General features: G+C 36.6%; 1 protein-coding gene across 3 annotated transcripts in view; it reads left to right on the forward strand.

Moving 5' to 3' along the window:
* The window catches only part of SLC39A12 (solute carrier family 39 member 12), an 81,958-nt gene that overhangs the window by 56,961 nt on the left and 2,549 nt on the right, over positions 1-22,448 (forward strand). The gene's annotated exons all lie outside the window — the stretch shown is intronic.

Genomic DNA, 22,448 nt, shown 5'->3' on the forward strand with positions numbered 1-22,448 from the left:
AATCGGAAAGGCAGGAACCTTTACTGAAACAACCAGGTAACAGTGAATTCTGGAGGTAGAATTCGATGAGGGGACTCTTGAAATTAACACAACTATTTTAAACCCTGGTCTACATACTTTGGGCTTTCTGTTGGTTCTCTTAATTCTCATGAGATTCAGAGAGCTGAGGTGAATACCAAAAGGCACTTCCATGTTTAGAAATATTCTTAGATATTATTTATGATACTCAGGGAATTTCCTAATCTTGATAGTAAAGACAATACTTGGGGGGGGGGCAAGTTCAATACAGCTCTTCTGAACCTGAATCCTCAAACCAAGGTCGGTTTCACAAAATTCTGTGAGGCTTCCAGTTTGAACAATCTGGATTGCTAACCTCTCGTAGTGGCTTCAAAAGAATAGTGTCACTCATCACTGAATTGTGAGCTACCTTCTGTTTAAAATGTCTGTATGTCAGTCCTCCGATTCACTCCGAAGTCTCCTGATGTTCAGTTTTCTGCTTTCAAATTCCTTTCTCTTTATGACTCAGTTGGCAGGGGGTGGCGGGTGGGAGGGGCTGGGCAGTTGCTGTATTCTTTTAAAGTGTATTCTGTTTTTGTTTTTTTGTTTTTTAAGTCTGGATCTCTCTTTGATGATGATGGATGTCTATTTATCTAGTTAATGCTTTTTCTTTATTAGAGAGTCTGAGCTCCCAAAATGGACCTGAGGACATTATCAAGAACCATTTGCCAGGGAGAACCCTAAGCTAAATACGTCATTTTCCCCTCAGTGTTTCTCCCCCTGGCTTTGTAAGCGAAAGCAATTGCTTGTACGAAATGTGGCAGACATCCTATGAGATTCCAACTAGAATGAATCTTGACCTTGCTGTAAATTACTATTGGTTAAGGAAAAACTGGCATCCTGGCAAAAAGACAGGAAAGAAAATACTCTTGAGTTTCCTGGGGCTACTTCCTATAATCCAGGTCGCTTGCTCTCACGGCCTTTGGAGCAACTTCTAAATAAATGGGAGTCTTTCACATAGCAACAACTTTAACTGTTGCTGTGCTCTGGGGCTCTGCCAGAGAAAATAGTCTTTTGTCATTGAAAGGGAAGAAAACAAGTCTTCAAGACTCTGTAAAACAGCAAAGAAAATAAATAACAGTAACAAAAGGGTAAGGAGGGGGCAGGGGATACTTTCAAGCACTGGTTATTTACTAAATGCTGGAAATTTACCAGGCACCTTCTGAGCAGGGCTAATGTGAAAAGATTAGCTACATTTTTGCCTTGCTTGTTTGTTTCAAAGTAATTGGGCATGTTATTTCAAACTCCCAGAAGAAGAAGAAAAAAAATACTAGGAGCAAAAAATGAGGCCATTAGTAATGAAGTCAGCAAAGCAGAAAGGCTTCACTAGGGAAATCTGCCAGCCTGAATTCTCCAAAGTGGTTTTGCCTTCTCCAAGCACACTAACTCTCAGAGGCATTGATTGGTTTCTAAAGAAAGTTAAGAATGAAGGAGGCCTGGGTGGCCAGAGGAAATTCATTCTCTTATAAAGATCAGTGTGCTATGATGGATTTGTCCCAAGCAGAGGCCAAGACAAAGGCGTATGTGAAGGCAGTTCGCCCTGGGGGTGATCCCAGGGGCAAGAATGGAGGGCAGGTGGAAGGGGGCAGAAAATGATGAAAAATCAAGAAAACGGTTTGTCTTTGTTAAGTCGATCTCCTCGATGGGGGATCCACCACACAGGACCTTCTGGTGGAAGGTTCCCATCCCTGTTGTTCAGAGTTAGCGCCACAAACATACCCCCCCCAACACACACACACACACCCCTTTCAGGTTACACATGCTGGAGCGCCAAGGGACTTCCCACCACAGTCCCCCAGAGAAGCCCAAGGCCAGAGAAGGAGGAACACAGTGTGGGCTGAAGCAAACTTCTGTGCAAAGCTCATCAACACGCCTTTGGAAATGGTCTCTGCAGCAGTGGTTGGTTGTCGCAGGTGGAGAATACGAGGAGCTCCTTCAAGGACAGGAGCCAACCAAAAACTCAGGAAAAGACTCAATGCATAATAGTTAGTGGAACACGCTCCAAACCCGGTGGTCTTGAGGCAATATTTGATATTCCACCATCTCTGTCCTGTAGCACCCAACTTTGATTCTCCTCACCTTCAGGCCACATTTTGGCAGACCCAGATTTCTCCCCTAAAAGGGAAACCAGGTCTTCCCTGAGGGGTCTGCTTTGTCCTGGCCAGTTGACAGGAGGCGCACAAATGTACTTAAAGGTTCAAGTTCAATGGAAATGTTCCCTGGTGTATTTTCAAAAACAATAGACCGTGATTGGACAGTGTTTAACTTTGCAGGAACAGGAAGCACAAATTCTACCAAAGGAAGAGCTGGCAAAGATGGTGTACCATTGTTTCATGATTTTCTCTCATTTCTACCATCTCTATGATTCCCTTCTCTCTTCACTTTGCATTAATTTTCTGCTTCTTTTCTTCCTTTGTGAAGTGGAATGACATATCATTGATTTTAAATCTTTCCTTCTTTTCTAATCCAATCACTGAAAGCTATAAACTTCCCTCCCAGCACTACTTTGCTGGATCCCATGAATTTTAATCTGTTGTGTGTTCAACAGGGATCCCTCTGAAATGTCTTTAAATGTCTCATGTAACTTTTTTCTTGTGGAAGGAGGGTGCCTAATCGCTCAATGTTTGTAACTTTTCTAGGTAGCTCTTAGTTATTTTAATTTCTTCATTGTCAGAGAATATACTCTGTATTATTTTAGTCCTTCCAAATATTTTAAGGCTGTTCTATGGTGCAGGGTGTGGTCCATCTTGGCAAATGCCCTCCTGTGTGTTTGGAAAGTCTGTGAATGCTGCATTTCTTGGGTGTAAAGTTCTGTGAATCTCCATTAAGTCAGGCTGCTCGATGGTTTTAGTTGTATTTTCACATTCCATACTGATCTTTTTCTCCACGTGATCTATAAATTATGAAGGAGTGATGCTGAAATATACACCTATGTTTGTGGGTTTACTTGTTTCTTTCTTGGTTTTGTTAATTTTGCTTCATGCAATGTAAGCTCTGTCAGTAGAGGCATGCATATTTAGGGCTGTCCTGTCCTCTTGATTGAATTGATACTTCTATCATGCAGAAGGATCCCTCTTTACCCCTGAGAAAACTCTTTGTCTTGAAGCTTCCTTTGTATGTCATCGACAAATGGAATAGAGTAGAGGCACATCTGCTTTTCTGCTTACTATTTGCACAGAATATCCTGACCATTGCTTTGTCTTCCCCTGCCTATGGAAAATAAGGGTTGAGGTCTTTTTTTTTTTTTTTTTTTGTAAGATTTTATTTATTTATTTGACATAGATGGAGACCATAAGTAGGCAGAGAGGCAGGCAGAGAGAGAGGAGGAAGCAGGCTCTCTGCAGCAGAGAGCCTGATGTGGGGCTTGATTCCAGGACCCTGAGATCATGACCTGTGCCGAAGGCAGAGGCTTTAATCCACTGAGCCGCTCAGACGCCCCAGGGGTGAGGTCTTGATAGAGTGTTTGAAGTGTCATGTAATAGAAATGTCTGATACAGTTAACAATGCCTGGAATTGGGCGCCTGGGTGGCTCAGTGGGTTAAAGCCTCTGCCTTCGGCTCAGGTCTGATCCCAGGGTCCTGGGATCGAGGCCCGCATCGGGCTCTCTGCTCAGCAGGGAGCCTGCTTCCTCTTCTCTTTCTGCCCACTTCTCTGCCTACTTGTGATCTCTGTCTGTTAAATAAATAAATAAAAATCTTTAAAAAACAAAACAAAACAAAATGCCTGGAATTAATAGATTAGAATCCATTTATCTTGTCTATCTACTTCCTCCAAATTGTATTTAATAACTGGATCTATTGGCTTCGTATCTTTTCTGTACTCCCACATTTGCTACGAAGATTTCATGAGACGTGTTCTGTAGAGAATGCTCCCCTCGCCAAGATATCCCTGTCCTCTTCTTGGGGACCAGTGACTATGTTATCTTACATATCAAAAGAGACTTTGAGGATGTGATTAAGGTTTAGGACTGTGAGATGGGGAGATTAGCCTGGATTATGTGAGTGGCCACGTTCTAATCCCATGAGCCCTTAAAAATGGGAAACCTTCCCCAGCTATAGTCAGAAAGAGATGTGATGGCGGAAGAAGGGTCAGAAAGATTTGGTTCTTTGACTGACGTGGTGGAGGAAAGGGGTCAAGAGTCAAAGAATCGCAGCCACCTCTAGAAGATGGAAAAGGCAAGGAAACAGATTCTCCCCAGGAACCTCCAAAAGAAACCCAGCTCTGCTGAAGCGTTGATTTTAGCCTCGTGGGACCCTTGCTGGATTTCTGACCTCTCGAACTATTAGATAACAGATTATATTGTTTTAAGCCACTCGAAAAATGGTAATTTGTTAACAGCAGCCAGAGAAAATGAACATATCCCTACTACTGCTCCCTAACTACTAACCCTGGTTTAGATGTGTTTGGGACCAGAGACCGCTACATAGGACAGTCTCATTCTGCTTACTAACTGCGAGTTCCTTCTAAGAAAATTCTCAGAACTAAAGGAGTCCAGAGGATTTCTCATATTCACCTTCCCTAAGTTTACAAACTTTCTAAACTAGAAGGGACAGGCCCTGGAAGTATTATTTTTCATAAGTTTGGGTAGGAGAGACTTTATTTTTAATAAATGTGATTTATTACTTAAAGAATAAATTAACTCATTTTAAGGAACAGAAGAGGTTATGGCAAGGGAAAGTTTACTTTGGATCAGAAACAAGTTTCAGACCTTTAGGCATTTTTCCTAAGGTTTTAGATCCTGCAAAACTGTTTCCATAACAACGAGCCCATAGAAACCTCAAGGGGCTGTCACCACAGATAGAATTAGAGATGTCCCTAGAATTGGTGGAACTGGACAGCTGCCCAGGACCCCAGTACATGAATAGCACCCATGCTGATAGTGCAGAAGCTATAACTCTGAGAGGTAGGTCGTAGAGAAGGAAGAGCGCTGAGTTCACCAGTTCATGCCCAAACAAAATGAAACAAAATTCAGCTGCCCCTCCACGGACGTCAAGGCCATCTAGTTGAGAACAGACCTTCTTTCCAGCCCCTCCTCAACCAGTCTCCCTGACTACGGAGTTCTTCTGGATCTCTTTCTCCCCCCTCTCTGCTTTTTTGTTGGTTTGTTCATTCGAAGGGATGCTCTTTTAAAATATCTCTTCCTCTTCCAGATGATTACAGATGTTCCTTCCATCTCGATTTCATTTACGTAATAGGGAGAGGAAACTACAAGGTTGAGGGGCAGTCAGAGTATCTCACGTATCTGTTCCCTCTAAGAAGGGTCTCCTTGAAGTAGTAGCGCAGCCAGACTTTTGCCTGGACCATTTTCCAATGTCCAAATAATGTTTCTTGAGCGAAAGGCAGGGTAAGAGTATTTGGATTCCGAACTTAAGATCCTCTGCTTTGAAAATAAATCCACACACGCAAAAGTAAGATCTGTGTATAAAAAGGATTATCAGCAGTCAGATGATGAACATGCATTGGCTTCTCGATGTTTATTTTAATTCAGTGAATTTAATAGCTTCTGGATAGTGAATTGGGCGAAAATAACATAAATTGACAAAACAGCTGAATTTCTAGTGAGGCTTCTCAGTTTTTCCTAACCGCATGTCTACAGAATTAAACTAAAATAGAATTCTCTGCTTTTAGGATATTGATCCTATTTGCATTTCTCTGTTATTGTTTATTTTCAATTTATTGATTTTGATGAACTCGTGCTTTCTCAGAGAAAGCTAGATACGTCCAATGCAATTCAGTCGATCATCACCAAGTTTGTTCTGGTAAAGTCTTCAAGTTGGTTCCAGTAAAAAAACCTTTTCTCCCTCCCAAAAACTAGTAAGCTACCTCTTCTTTGAAGTTTGACAATACCTAGGTGTGATATCCTTTAAAAAAATATGCATCGATAAAAGGAGACATTTTATTTGAAAGACATACAAAATAACCTTAATATACATATTTGCTTTCAACAAATATTGTACTTCAAATCAAAGAGTGCAACTCACATTATTTAAAATGCTCTTCTTCTATAGAAAAAATGAAAGAATTTGAAAACAATTTCAGGCAGCAAAATTAACATGAATTAATATGCACATGATTTAATATGCACAATTACTTCACAAAAGCAAGAAGTATGAATCATTCTTATCAACAATTTTGAAAGATTTTTATTCTCTTTCTCTATAAATCAGTCAAACTCTATGCTTAGAGATTTTCTACTGAGAAAATGACTGATAAACCCAATTTTGATAAATGTTGTGCTCTGTGATTTAAAAAAATTGACCACCAGAAACATTTGTATTTTTCTGCCCCTTGTATTTTTTTTTTTTTTTTTTTTTGCTTCTAGCCAGACTCTTCGGCATGTAAATACATCTTCCAAAGTAATCCATTTCTTAAGAAAATACGAGAGACGACCATTGACTCTCTTTTCTGAGCTATACAGTATACAAGAATTTGTCTAACAGAATCACTTCCCCTAAGGAAAAAAATGGAGACATGAACTATTAAATAGAGGTTAAAAGAGGTAATATATTTGTCTCTCTGAATCATATGTGGTCTTTGTCTTACAACTCAGTTTTTGAAGGAGGAGATTTATTTTCTAACGTAAACTGCTTCATAAATTCCCTTAGGAAGGTAAGACCGGGAAATTAGAAGTCTATAGTATCCTGTGTTTGAATTTAAAAAATATATATTTTGTTTACTTATTTGACAGAGAGATAGAACACAAGTGGGGAGAGCGACAGGCAAGGGGAGAAGAAAGCTCCCTGCTGAGCCGAGAGCCCAATGTGGGTCTTGATTCCAGGACCCTGGGATTATGAACTGAGCTGAAGGCAGGTACTTAACCCACTGAGCCCCCCAGACATCCCTGTGTTTGAATTTTTAAATAAAATACCTAATGTTGAATTTTTAAAAATAACCTTAAGATAAGCCCCATCTTTGGTACTTTCACCTGGGTGAACCCTGTGAAAGCTGTAGTCCTTGCTTTCTTGCTTGCAAAAGAAAATTAAAACTGCTGTATTAAGTTGTTTTGTGAAGAGAGCTACTAATTTAAAAAGACTTGAATTGGAAACAGGACGTGTGTCAGTGGGAACAAATCTCCAATTTTAGGATATTGTGGCGTCAACATGGTGATCTGTGTTTAGGGTGTTACTATTAGTAATCAAATATGATGCTGAAATCAAAGGCACTTCTCTTTTTTGTCATATAGAATTTGTGAATTTTATTTCAAAACAATATTATTATTCCACAGCTGCTTTTACACACCATGGAATTTTTAATTCTGTTAAAATGAACACACAATGTTCTATCAGTTTCCAGCGTACAATAGAGTGATTTAACAATTCTGCATGTCACCCAGTGCTCACCTTGATAAGTGTGATTTTTAATTCCCCTTGCCTATTTCAGCCATCCCCTCCAGTAACTGTTGGTTTGTTCTCTCTGTTTTAGAGTCTGGTTTTTTCTTTGTCTCTCTCTTTTTTTGTTGTTGTTCATTTGCTTTGTTTCTTAAATGTCACATATGAGTGAAATCATATGGTATTTGTCTCTGGCTGATTTATTTCACTCAGCATTATACCCTCCACAATCCATCCATGGTGCTGGAAATGGCAAGACTTCATCTGTTCTATGGCTGAGTGATATTCCATTGGATGTATATACCACATCTTCTTTATCTATTCATCTTTGGATGGACAAGTTGTAAATAATACTGCAATAAACATAGGGGTGCATATATCTTTTCAAATTAGTGTTTTCATATTCTTTGGGTAAATACCCAGGAGTGGAATTACTGGATCATATGGTCATTCTCTTTTTAAATTTTTGAGGAATTTCCATACTGTCTTTCATAGTGGCTGCCATAGTTTGCATTTCCACCCTCACAAGGGATTCTTTTTCTTCACATCCTCACCAACAATTGTTGTTTCTTGTGTTTTTGATTTTAGTCATTCTGACAGGTGTGAGATGATACCTCACTGTGGTTTTGATTTGCATTTCCCTGGTAGTTAGTGGCATTGAGCATCTTTTCATCTTTTCATTTTTGGCCATCTGGATGTCTTCTTCAGAAAAATGATGGTTCGTGTCTTCTGCCCATAAAACAGAACATACTTTTAACCTCCTTTACATTGCTGTCAAAAGAAATGACTGAGAAAATGAATTCAATAAAACAAAAGAGAAAATATATCATAGACAAAAGGGTAGATTAGGTTGGAAACCATTCCTAAACTTTTTTGAATTTAAGTCTTAGGAGATTGTTAGAGGCAAGAATTGATAAAATATTTTTCAGCAAATATTCCAAAGAAAATTTTCACCTTCCAGAATATTGAAGAAAGAGAAATCCAGAAGAGCCTTTCTGAGATTTTATAGTTGGTAAAACCTCTTTCTGTGGAGAGGCAACCCTCCCCAGCCAATCTGCAGCCAGGGAATCAGCCAGATTCCTTCAAGGAAAGGAGACATAGACTTCCCTCCATCATGTAATGGCCGACAATCATAAAGAAATTCAAAGTAGTCCACACTGTAGACTATGAAAAAAAAAAAAAAAAGGATTCTAATCCTCTAAAAATGGATTATTTTATGAGTTAATTTCTTGATCCGTTTGGGCTGCTATAATTAAAAAAAAAAAACAAAAAAACCCTAGACTGGGTGGCTTGAACAAACATTTCTTCTCACAGTTCTGGAACCTGGGAAATCCAAGATCCTGGGTGCTGGCAGATTTGGTATCTGGTGAGGACCTGCTTCCTGGTTTGCGCATGTCTGTCCTGCTGTGTCCTCACATGGCAGAGTACAGGGAGAGGAAAGGTCTCTCAGAATTCTGTTAAGTATATTCACATTGTAGTACAACCTTCATTTATAGAACTCTTTTCGCGTTCCCAAGCTGAAACTCCATACCCATTAAACAAACACTAACAACTGATTATCCCTGCCCCTATTGTCTAGCAACCACCTGTTAACTTTCTGTCTCTATGAATTGGACTATTCTAGGTACCTCATTTGATTGGATTCATACAGTATTGGGCTTTTTGTGACTGGTTTATTTTACTCAGCATGAGATCGTCAAGGTTGATCGTTGTCAGCATGTGTCAGAATTTCTCTCCTTTTTAATGCTGAACAATATTCTGTTGTATGTTCACACAACATTTGGCTTATGCCTTTATCCATCAATGGACATTGAGTTGCTTTCTTGGCTACTGTGACTAATGCTGCTGTGAATGTGGGTGTACAAATAGATCTTAAAGTCCCTGCTTTCAATTCTTTGATGTATATATCCAGAAGCGGAGTTGCTGAATCATATGGTAATTCTAACTTTAATTATTTGTTTTCCATAGTGACTGCATCATTTTACCCTCCCAGTATCTCTGTAGCTTCAGCAACACTTGTTGTATTCTGTCATTTTTAAAATAACCATACCAGTGGATGCAAAGTGGTATCTCATTGTTTTCGTTTGTATTTCCTGAATGAGTAGCAATGTTCTTTAGCATCAATTCATGTACTTATTGGCCATTTTTGTATTTTCTTTTGAAAAAATATGTATTGAAGTCCTTTGATCATTTTGTTTAGATTTTTGTGTGAGTGTGAGTTGTAGGAGTTCTTTACTTATTTTAGATATTAACCTCTTAGCGGATGTGTGATTCACAAATAACTTCCTCCTATTCCATGTGTTGCCTTTTTACTCTATTTATAATGTCCTTGGATGCATGAAAGTTTTTCGTGTTGGTAAAATCAAATTTAAGCTATTTTTTCTAATATTTTCTTCCCTAAGCTTCTAATGACATATCCAAGAAATCATTGCCAAATCCAATGTTATGGAGATTTCTGCACGTTTTCTTCTAAAGGTTTTATAGTTTTAGGTCTTAGATTTAGGTCTTTGATCCATATTGAGTGAATTTTTGTATATGGTACAAGGTAAGAATCCAATTTCATTCTCTTATATGTGGATACCCAGTTTTCCAATTCCTTACATTGAAGGGCTGTTCTTTCCTTTACTGGATTGTCTCTCAGCAGTCTTGTCAAAATCAATTGCCTGTATTTGCAAGAGCTCATTTCTGGGCTCGTTATTGTATTCCATTGGTCTGTATGTCTGTCTTTATTCCAGGACCACACTCTTAATTATTGTAGTTTTGCAATTAATTTTGAAACCAGAAAATGTGAGACCTTGAACTTTGTTCTTTTTCAAGATTGTTTTGGCCATTGAGGGTCCCTTAAGATTTTTTAAAATTAATTTTAAGATAGATTTTTCCATTTCTGTAAAAAAATAATTAAGAATTTGATAGGAATTGTAATAAATGTGTAGATCACTTTACCTAGTATTGCTATCCAAACAATATTAAGTCTTCTAATCCATGAACATGGGATGTATTTCCTTTATTTATACCTTTTTGATTAAGTTAATTTGTAACTATTTTATTCTTTTTGATGTTATTGCAGATGAAATAGTTGTCTTAATATCCTTCCTTCTCAAAGTGTTAATTTTTTTTTGATAGAAACACAACAGATTTTTGTGCTGATGTGTATCATACAACTGCTAAATTTTTAATCATGTTTTAACATCTCAGAAATAAAAAAGGTATTGGCACTGTGTAACAAAGTTTTATTTATCAGAAGGACATGTTTTATAAGCAGTAATTTTTTAAAGATTTTATTTATTTATTTATTCATTTATTTGACACACAGAGAGAGATCACAAGTAGACGGAAAGAGAGGGGGAAGCAGGCTCCCTGCTGAGCAGAGAGCCCAATGCAGTGCTGGATCCCAGGACTCTGAGATCATGACCTGAACTGAAAGCAGAGGCTCAACCCACTGAACCACCCAGGTGCCCCTATAATCAGAAATTTTTAAATATAATACTATAGTGAATACAGTTTTTTTTAAATAAAGACATTTATAAGTCAGAAGATATCCATCATTAATCACATGAGGTCATTTCTCTTGTTCTTCTTTTTTTTTAACTCACTAGAAACAGAAATCTGCCTCAATTTTATCCATGTTTTTCTCTTTTTCCTCAATTATTGTTATATGAATAGGTAAACATGCATTGATGAGAATATGTAAATAGAAGAAATCTTCATTTTTTTTCTGAAAGTTAGAAGGGAGGATGTTAAATTCTTATTGAAGACTGTATGACAAATTTGATCCTTACATGATTTTTCCTTTAGTAGAGCAACTTCCTTGTCAAACTTATGAAGTCCATGAGAGTGAATGCCAGATACAATCTTGTTTACTCATTAGGACTAACATAGGTTGTTTACAATTCAGTTCATCTAATGGTTATTGAATGCATGAGATGATCACTGCTATGAAGAAATAGCTTATATATGGCTGAATGCTGTCAACAACCTGGGAGAAAAACAAAAAGGTCATGTGATTGTTTCTGTGGTTGAATACTTACTAAAACAAGTAAGTTGGTCAGCTGACAGAAGAGAGAAGAAAGACAAACAAAAATCAGTCTATCTATTTTTATTGGGTAAATAAAGGCCAACAGCCTTTCTAATTTATCAATTTTTCATCAAGTTGTGATCTCATGGATGACTTCCTCAGAAAATTTTCTTGGAGACAGAGTATGTATAAAGGATCATATCGACTGAGTGTTTAGTTTTGCAAACACTGGGTGAACTTGTGGGTGTCATTAAGAACCATAATAAACCTATCTACCTATCTATTTAATGGAAGAACTCCTACACGTCTCTTTGTAATCATTTCTAGATAACATTTTATTAATTAATAATTACCAAATAACCCTTCAAAATCAAAAGAAAGTAACAAAAAAAAAACTCTTTAAGATCAAAAGAAAAATTGCTTGCCTTATTCACATTATAAATATGTGGATGAGTGAATATGCAAAGATCATTTTTTTTCCTCATGCATTTGACGATATACAGATGTTCCAGTGCCTCTTTGTAGCAATAATGATCATTTGAAAAAAAACCTAGATATAGTAGTGGTATAAGACTGTGGAAAATATTTGGCAAAAAAAAAAATCCTTCTGTCCTGAGTATAAATAGAAGACTTTGAAATGACACTATCTAGTTTGACCTAAGCCACTAAATAGTCCAGTAACTCAAAATATGCTTTAGTTTTTCCTTCTTTTCCTTTTTTTCTATTTTTAGATTAATAAGAATGTGTGGGTAGAACAGCAGAAATATAAAATGATCCATAGTCATTATAATTCTTTTCCCAGTGGGCCTATACTTCCTTCTAAGAGTGTTTCTTTAATTTATCTAGTGACAGGGGTGCCTGGGTGGTAGATAGGTTTATTATGGTCAGTTAAGCATCTGACTTTGGCTCAGATCATGGTCTCAGGTCCTGGGACTGAGCCCTGCTTTGAGCTCCCTGCTCAGTGGGGAGTTGGCTTCTCCTTCTGTCCCTCCCCATATCGTGCTCTCTCTCTCTCTCTCAAATAAATAAAACCTTTAAAAAATTTATCTGGTGACTTAGGTAATCAGCTTTTTTTTTTTTTTTTTTTTTTGGTCTGTACTATCTGCAACAGTGGTCACTCCCCATGTACGACTGTCTCATCAAGCACTTGAAGTGTGGTTATTGTACTGGGAAATGGATTTTCTTTTAATTAAAAAACTTTATTTCTTTTAGAGCAGTTGGAGGTTCATGACAAAATTGAGTAGAAAGTACAGAGAGCTCCCAGATAACATCTGACCTATACATGCATACCTTCCCCCACTCTCAGCATCCCACACCACAGAGGTACATTTATGATAATAGATGAAACTACATTGACATGTTATTATCACCCAAAGTCTGTAATTTACATTTGGATTCATGTGTGGTGGTGTATATTCCATGGGTTTTGACAAATAACAAATGACCCTTGTAATATCATATAGAATATTTCCCCGCCCTAAAAATCCTCTGTATTCTGCCTCTTCATCCCTCCCTTTCCTTGAAACCACTAATCTTTTTTTTTTTTTAATCTCTGTACTTTTGCCTTTTCCAAATATAATGTAGTTGAAATCATACAATATGTACATTTTGAAACTGGCTTCTTTCACTTAGTACTATGTTTTAAGTTTCCTCCAGGTTATTCCCTGGCTTCATACCTCATTTCTTTTTAGCACTAAATAATATTGTCTGGATGTACCACAGGGCATGTATCCATTCTCCTACCAAGAACATCTTGGTTGCTTCCAGGTTTTGGCAACTATGAATAAAGCTGCTATAAATATCCATGTGCAGGTTTTTGTATGAACCTAAGTTTTCTGTATACTTAGGAAGATACCAAAGAATGTAATCATTGAGTCATATGATAAGAATATGTCTAAGGTGATTGTACCATTTTGCATTCCCATCAGTAATAAATGAGAATTCCTATTGCTCCAGATCCTTGACAGCATTTAGTGTTGTCAATGTTTGGATTTTGGCCATGCTAGTAGTTGTGTAGTGATATCTCATTGCTGTTTTCCCTTGAAATTTTCTAGTGACATATGATGTTGAACACCTTTTCACGTGCTCATTTGCCATCTGTGTACCTTCCCTGGGGAAGTGTCTGTCTATTCAGGTCTTTTAATCATTTTTATAAAAAACCGGGTTGTTTCTTATTTATGTGTTTTAAGAGTTCTTTGTATGTTTTGGATAGTAGTCTTTTATCAGATGTGTCTTCTGCAAAAAAGTGTTTCCAGTCTCTGGTTTATCTTTTCATTTTCTTGACATTGTCTTTCACAGAGAAGAAAATTTAATTTTAATGAAATCAACTTATCAATTATTTCTTTCATGAATCATGTCTCTGGTATAATATTTAAGAAGGCATCACTCTACCCAAGGTCATCTATGTTTTCTCCTTTGTTATCTTCTAGGAGTTTCATGGTTTTGTGTTTTCCATTTAGACCTATAAGTCATCTTTTTTTTTTTTTTTTAAAGATTTTATTTCTTTATTTGACAGAGATCACAGGTAGGCAGAGAGGCAGGCAGAGAGAGAGGAAAGGAAGCAGGCTCCCCGCGGAGAAGAGAGCCCGATGTGGGACTCGATCCCAGGACCCTGGGATCATGACCTGAGCCAAAGGCAGAGGCTTTTACACACTGAGCCACTCAGGCACCCCTAGACCTATAAGTCATCTTGACTTAATTTTTGTCAAGGGTGGAAGTTCTGCATACAGAGTCATTATAGAGTTTTTTATTTTTTCACGTGTGGCTGTCTGATAATTCTAACACCATTTGTTCACAAGACTATATTTGTTCCATTTTATTATTTTTGCTCCTTTGTCAAAGACTTGCTGACTATACTTATGTGGTTCTATTTCTGGCCTCTTTATTCTCTTCCATTGATCTGTTTTTCTATTCTTTCACCAGTTCCACACTGTTGTGATAGTTTTTATAGTAAGTCTGAAGATGGGTAGTGTCAACTCTCCAACTTCATTCTTCTTGAATATTATGGTGGCCATTCTGGGTCTCTTGCCTCTTCATATAAATTCTGCAATCAGTTTGTCAATATCCATGCAATAGTTTGCTGAGATTTTGAATGGGATTGTGTTGAATCTATAGTAAGAACTGACATCTTGACAATATTGAGTTTTCCTGCCAGGGACATGGGATATCTCTAGATTTATTTAGTTTGTCCTTTATGTCTTTTACTAGAATTTTATACTTTTCCTCATATAGATTTATACATAGGTATCGCACTATTTTTGGTACTAATATAAATGGTATTGAGTTTTTAATTCAAATTCCACTTGTTCATTTTCTTCATATGTAAGAATTGACTTTTGTGTAGTAACTTTGTATCATGCAACCTTGCAATATGCACTTATTCTAGGAGGGTTTTTTTTTTTAATGATTCTTTTGGATTTTATACCTAGATGGCATTTTGGGGGTATTCTTTTCTTTGCTTTTATTCTCTTATTGCACTCACTGGGAATCCCAATCTGATGTTAAAAAAAAAAGGGGGGGGGTAGGAGGGAATGTTCTTACTTTGTCCCTGATCTTAGCAGTAAATTTTCTGCATGATGTTACCTGTAGGGTTTTTTTTTTTTTTATATTCATTATGATTTTGAGGAGGTTCCTCTCTTTTCCTAATTTGCTGGGAGTTTTTATCATGAATAGATGTTCAATTTTGCCAATGCTTTTAATGCATCTATTGATACCTTCTTAACCTGTTGATGTTGCAATGTAGATCACAGTAATTGATCGTGGAATGTTGAACCAACCTTGTATAATTGAATAAATCCCACTTGATTGTGGTGTATAATTCTTCTTATATATTGTTGGGTTCAATCTTCTAATATTTTGTTGAGAAGTTTTGCATCTCTGTTCTTAAGAAGTATTGCCCTATAGTTGTTATGTGATGTCATTAGTTTCCATATTAAGATATTGCTAATCTCATAGAATGTGTTGGGAAGTATTCCCTCTGCTTCTATCTTCCAGAAAAGGTTGTAGAGAATTGGTATGATTTCTTCCTTAAATGTTTGGTTGAATTCACTGGTGAATAACCTTTTGGAAGATTATTAATTATTGATTCAATTTTTAAAATAGATACAGTCCTATTCGAATTGTGTGTTTCTTTTTGTGTAAGTTTTGGCAGCTGTGTTTTTCAAGGAATTGGTGTATTTCCTCTAGATGATCAAACTTGTGGATATTGAGGTATTCATAACATTCCTTTATTATGCTTTTATTACCCTTGGTATTTGTAGTGATATCTCTTTGATTTCTGATATTAGCAATGTGTGTTTTCTTTCTTTCTTTCTTTCTTTCTTTCTTTCTTTCTTTCTTTCTTTCTTTCTTTCTTTCTTTCTTTCTTTTTTCCTTAGCCTGTGTAGAGGCTTACTGATTTTATTGACCTTTTCACAGAACCAACTTTTGGTTTTGCTGATTTTCTCTACTCATTTCCTATTCTCAATTTTATTGATATCTACGCTAATGTTGTTATTTGCTTTTTTTCCTCCTTACTTTGGATTTAACTTGCTATTCTTCTAGTGTCCTAAATTAGAAGTCTGCATGATTGATTTTAGATTTTTGCTCTTTTCTAATCTATGCATTCAATGCTACAATTTTGCTTTACACACTTCTTTTGCTCTGAGCCCCACAAATTTTGATAACTTGTATTTCTTTCTTCTTTTAGTTCAAATACTTTAAAATTTTTCTTGAGATTTCTTTATTGACCTTTGTGTTATTTAGAATTATGTTATTTAATTTCCATGCATTTGGGGATTATTCAGCTAGTTTTCTGTCACTAATTACTTGTTTAATTCCATTGTTAGCTGAAGTAGACATTGTATGATTTCTATTCTTTAAAATTTATTATGATGTGTTTAATGGCTGAGAATGTGAACTATCTTGGTGAATATTCCATGTGAGCTTGCAAAAACATATGTATTCTTCTGTCATTGGATGAAGTAGTTTACAGATGTCAATAATATCCAGTGGATTGGTGATCTTTAGTTCAACTGTGATCTTAACGATTTTCTCCTGCTGGACCTGCCCATTTCTGAGAGAGTGGTGTTAAAGTCTCCAATCGAACAGTGGATCCTTCTCTTTCTCTTTGCTGTTCTGTCCATTTTGTTTCACATATTTTAATACCCTGTTGTTAGATACACACATAATAAGGATTGGTCTTTTTGGAGTATTGAGTCTTTTTTTTTATCTAATGGCCATCTTTATAGTTGACACCATTCTTTGCTCTGAAGTCTGCTCTGTTTGAAATTAACATAGGTATTTTGCTTTCTTTTAGTTAGTGTAATGTGATATATCTTGCATCCCTTTACTTTTTAATCTGTATGTGTCTTTATATTCAAAGTGGACTTCTTGTAGACCGCATACGGTTGGGTCTTATTTTTGATCCATTCTGAAAATCCCTGGTCTTTTTTCAGTGTATTTATCCCACTGGCATTTAGAGTGATTATTGGTATAGTTGGATTAATAGCTACCGTATTCTTTACTGTTTTCTAATTGTTACCTATTATTCTTTGTTTCTACTTTTGTCTTCAACACTTTTTCTGCCTTGTGATTTTAGCTGAACATTTTATACAATTCCATTTTGAATCACTTATTATCACATTAATTATATTTATTTTCTAGTATTTTAAGTGGTTACATTTATTTATTTATACATTTACAAGTAATCCAGTTCCACTCTCAACACTACTTCATGGGTAATAGAAGTACCTTATAATATTGTGGGGGTTGTTTGTTTGTTTTAAAATATTTTATTTATTTATTTGTCAGAAAGAAAGAGAGTGTGTGTACAAACAGGCAGAGGCAGAGAGAGAAGCAGGCTCCCTGCTGAGCAAGGAGCCCAATGTGGGACTCGATCCCAGGACTCTGGGAATCATGACCTGAGTGGAAAGCAGCCACGCAACTGACTGAGCCACCAGGTGTCCCTGGATATTGTATTTTGAGGGGTTTTTTTTGTTTCTTTTTTTTAAGTCTTTCTTCTCTCTGTTTTTCAATTTTGGAAGTTTCTACTGTCATATCTTCAGACTCAGAGTTTTTCCTCAGCCATGTGCAGTCTACCAATGAGCCCTTTATTCTTCATTCTTCTTGCAGCACCTTTTATCTCTGACATCTCTTTTTTATTCTTTCTTAGAATTTCCATCTCTCTGTTGATATTATTTTTGATTGTTTATGTTGTCTCCTTTTCCCATTAAAGCCTTTACCATATCATAGTCTTGTTTTGTTTTGTTTTATCTTTTTAAGCTCCTGGCCTGATAATGCCAACTTTCCTGCTGTATCTGACTCTGGTTCTGATGGTTGTTCAGTCTCTTCAAACTGTGTTTTTGGTTTTCATGTAATTCGTGTTACTTTTGTTGAAAGGAAGACATAATGTTCTGGGTAAAAGAACATTCTGTGGCAAGTAGTCCTTTAATAATACTGGAGTAAGGTATGGGGAGAGGGGAAGCATTATATAGGTCTTTGATTAGGTCTTGGTATTGTGGTGAGCTGGTGCTCCCAGATGGTGAACTTCTTGTCTCCTCCCTCTTTAGATGGAAGAGAATGGCAAGAGGGGGGGTGAAATTGAGCATTTCTCTTTAGCAGGTAGGATAATAAAACTCTAATAAAACCCCAAAAGGTTAGGCTCTGATAAAATAGTTTCTCTTAAGAGAAGTCCTTGTTAAGATCAGAATTCTCTGGCATATTTCAAAATAGCTCCTTTATCTTCCTCCTGATAAAAGCATGAAGGGATTTTCCTCCCAATACTCTCTGTGAGAATTCAGTAGAGCTCTTGATAGAAAAATTCCACAGAAGTGAGGATTAAGACTTAAGGTTGGGTCCCCCTAGATTGTTTTACTTTTAGGCTTATCTACACTGAATCTAGTAATTTGTCCATTACAGTTTATTTCTCTGCCCTGGCACTGGTTTCTGGTTATAGGTTTCTGCTCAGGTAAACTGGATTCTCTATATACACTCTTCTTTCTCTCCAGTGTTTGGGGCAGCCATTTGATCTCGCTTTTCTGTCATATCTGAGGAGAGTTGTTGATTTTTCAGTTTCTTCATCTTTTTTACTTGTTGCTGGGTGAATTGATGACTTTTAATCTTCTATGACATACCAGAAACCAGAAGTTTTGTTATTAAATTTTTAAGTGTATAGTTTGCCTATGCAAACAGATAGTTGCAGATTTGCAAGCCAAATCATGACTTTCACTAACAAATTTCCATCTTATTCTCAGATGTGGGTCTTCTGCAAGGACACAATTAAACTCATTACAGATGTGACAGTAAGAGAAGACCCACATCTGAGAATTTGTGCCCCTAGAGAGATTAAGCTTTACTAGGACAGCCTACAAAATAAGTTTCTGAGATTTTCTCTCATCATATTTCTAGGAACAAGAATGGCTCCTCTTAGCAAATGCAAATGGATACATAACTCAGTGTGCACAAAGGATTTTAGGAATCTTCTGAATAGAAGATGGTATAAGTCAGTTATCAAGGGAGCTTCAAGAATGGAGGAGCAAATCATTTCTCTTGAAAGTTGATAATGCCAAAAACTATGCATTCCTGAGAGAGGAAAAATATATGAATGATAATCTTACTTGCAACGGAGACATCTACCGAATGTCTTCAGCAAGTGAATGTTGAATATTTATATTTAAATTGTAAATTTTTCATGGTGAAAGGACTTCGGGTTTGTTTGTTTGTTTTTTTTTTGTTTTTAGTGTTTATAAGAAGCATCAGATACAGAACTTTCTTTGTCAATATGGACATTTATGAGAGATCTTTAACACCAACAAGAAACCAGTTTCAGATTACAGATGGAAGTAGACAGAGAAGGCTTTGCATGGCAAGATTCTGAAGCTTAGATGTGTAAGGAGAAACCAAAAACCTAAGTTCTAGAGAATGTTTTATAGATCATCCTCCTTTGAGATGTCTTCACTAGTATATAATTAATTGCATAGCACAAGACATTAGAATTTATTCAGTTTCTTTCCTGATGGGTTCTAACACTCTCCATGAACATTGCTTTTAAAACTTCAGCTTGACTATGAATACAGTTATGGGAACTGCCTCGAATATAAGTTATTTACTTAATATCACTTTCTAAAATTTCAGAAATTCTAATTACCGGTTGGCTATAATACCTACATCTGCAGACAAGTTAGTCTCTGCGTAGACTTGGTGCGTCTCAGGGAATTTCTCTCCTGTGTCTGATTCAGATTAAAACAATGGCATGATAAAGGACTATCTTTTAGTTAAAGATTTTCTTTTTTTTTCCCCCTCTCATTCTTTCTTTCTTTTTTTTTGCCAGAAAATTATAATTCCTTGACTGCCATGTTTAGGCATCCACTGACTTGAGTTGGGGAACTTGCTAAACATTGCAGGTAAAAAAGAAAATTATTTTCTACCTCAAGGCTTCCAAGTTTCTGGCAGAAATCTAAAAAATATATATCTCTTGGCTCTATCTCTGGCAAAGGTGTTTTGCTAACAGTTCTCTTTTTTCCTGACCTTTTTCTTCAGCTAACATACTCTATCCATCATTTCACCCCCTCTAGTCTTAGGGTATAAATCAAGATCTATAAAATCATTCAATAAAATAATTTAATTGCCCAGGAGGTAAAGGAGGTTTTCCTCTCTTGAAATTCAGGGGAAAAATGGGGGCAATAAAACTGACATCTGGAATTTCTTTAAGAGAAAAAAACAAACTATATACCCTTGAAAATTAGTTCATATGGATCTTTATTTTCCTTCAAAATTTACTTACTGAAATGAAAAAAAAAATGTGGGTAGATTCAAAGGAAGTGAAATGCTGTAATCAGACATGGTTGAGATTTGGCATTTTCCATTTGTATCTTTTGGAAAGACTTTTTGTAAGACTCTCTGGTATTTTAGTGTATATCCAAGAGATATTATGATTTATATGTTCATCCATAATCATTCAAAAAAAGAGCCAAGTATTGTCTCAAAAGCAGGCTTAGCTGGATTTTCTTACCAAGCCCATTTGTGTACAGACATGAGAAGTTCAGATAGACCACCCAAATTAAGATGATCCATGTCAGAATGAGACTCTCCCTAAACTTTTTTTTTGAAATGCTGATTTTCATCGTTTGTCCGTTTTTATAGGCTCACAAAGCTAGTCTTTTTTTAAATAGCTTTTTTAAGTACACATTGTTTGCCTTAAAAACAGAATCAATAGCATGATGTCTTTTTATAACAAAAGCAGCATGGTATCTATATGTTGCAGAATATATTTTCATTATGCTTTCATTACATGCAGTGACTTTTATGTCTATTTGAACATTGTTAGCTTTGATATTTCCACTTTTTTCTAATTAGGTGGAAACGTGTTGGTCATAATAGAGATGAATTTCAGGCAGAGAGCTGGTCTTTATAGTTCTTTAGAAGGTGGAAGAGGGACAGTAAAGTATCCCCCAAATCGAGAAAGCATGGTGAGAGCAGAAAATGAAGCAGACCACTCCATATCGTTTACACAGAATTTTATTCAGGATAATTTACTGATGGGGGCGGGGGTGAGCAGGCAGTGATACATGGCAGAAGCATAGTTATTCTTTGCAAAATCCAGACCTTAGTGTAGACCTTAGTACACCAGTTATATAGAGGGAAAACACAGAAGTTCATTGTCATGAGATCCAAGTGTTCACATGCACTTCCAAGGGCTTGCATGCCCTTAACTGACACCTAAGCTTTAATTAGATCTTGGGCATCACCTGTGCATCAGGAAGGAGAAAGACTATGTTATCTCTAACAGAATCATGGGAAATCAAAACAAGCTTCCCCCAATCTCAGCCTCAGTGGGCATGTCTAGGGCATGTATATTAATCTCCAAGAGGGCCAGAACATATAGCCCTAAGAGAGCTCACTGAACAAACATGAACACAGTGGAGCGCCAAAGATGGAGTCGGTGTTTTCTGCATTCCTGCGGTCCTCTACAGTAACGAGATGAGCTGGCTTCTTGTCCTCATTCTGATGTCACATCTATGTGACTGAGTAAGTTATTATCCTCCTTGAGCCATTGTTTCCTCCTAAATAAAAGGAATTTAATAATTTAGTAGGAAATGAGGGTGCAGGATTTAAGATAGGGCATGACAAAATGGATGTCAATGAAAGTAAGTGCCGCATACAACCTTCGGCCAGAGCATCCTGAAGGAGTTCAAGGAAAAGATGAGCTGCTAGAAGTCCCATCTACATGGATGGCGAGTTCGTAGAGGCAGCCATTTTGATTAAAAAGTAAAAAGCAGGGACCCTGATGCAAAACTTTCCGGAAGATATTGCATTCATATGACTAGTGGCTCCCTGGAGCTGTAAAAACCCTCATGGTGTTTTCTTGTGGATAATGCCATTTATGTACTCAGAGTCAAGGATTCTTGGTTTTCTTACCGGGGGTGGGGACACTGACAGAGCCTGGAAACTCTTCTAAACACATTTATTCAATTTTATTGTGTGTCACACACTATAAGCCAGTAGCTGGTCTATAAACTTAGGCTGGTTTGAAAAACAATAGGTCCAAAAATTATTTTTAAAAATTGTGGCATTTTGGGATTTAGTTGGGACAGAAACTGATGGAGATTATGAAGGAAGTCCCAAGACACCAATTTAATCTCTGCAGTTTTGTACCTTAAACATTTTGGCTATTAAATCTAGCTGATTAAGACCTACATCTTTCCAACCAAAGACCCTGAGTAGATGTTTGCAGCAAAGATGGAACTTCAAAAATGAGCTTTCTAAAATGTAGGTTAAGACATAGGTGATTTGAAAATGCATCTCAAGTTCTATGTTTGGAACTAGAACTCTTTTCACCAGCATGCTTTGTATCTTGGCTGAAGTATTTTCTCAACAATATACTAAAAAAAAAACCATGATGGTTCATTCAATTATTCATATTATAGGAGTATTTGCCAAAAAAAAAATCTTTCTAGAAATTACCTCTACTTCATCAGAGAGGAACAACAGTCAGATGGCACCAGACGTAGTAGACATAAGACAAGTTGTTAATTCATCCACATCTTGAGGATGAATATTAATTACCTTCT

This window comes from Mustela nivalis (assembly GCF_964662115.1).
Source record: "Mustela nivalis genome assembly, chromosome: 7".
Lineage (NCBI taxonomy): Eukaryota > Metazoa > Chordata > Mammalia > Carnivora > Mustelidae > Mustela > Mustela nivalis.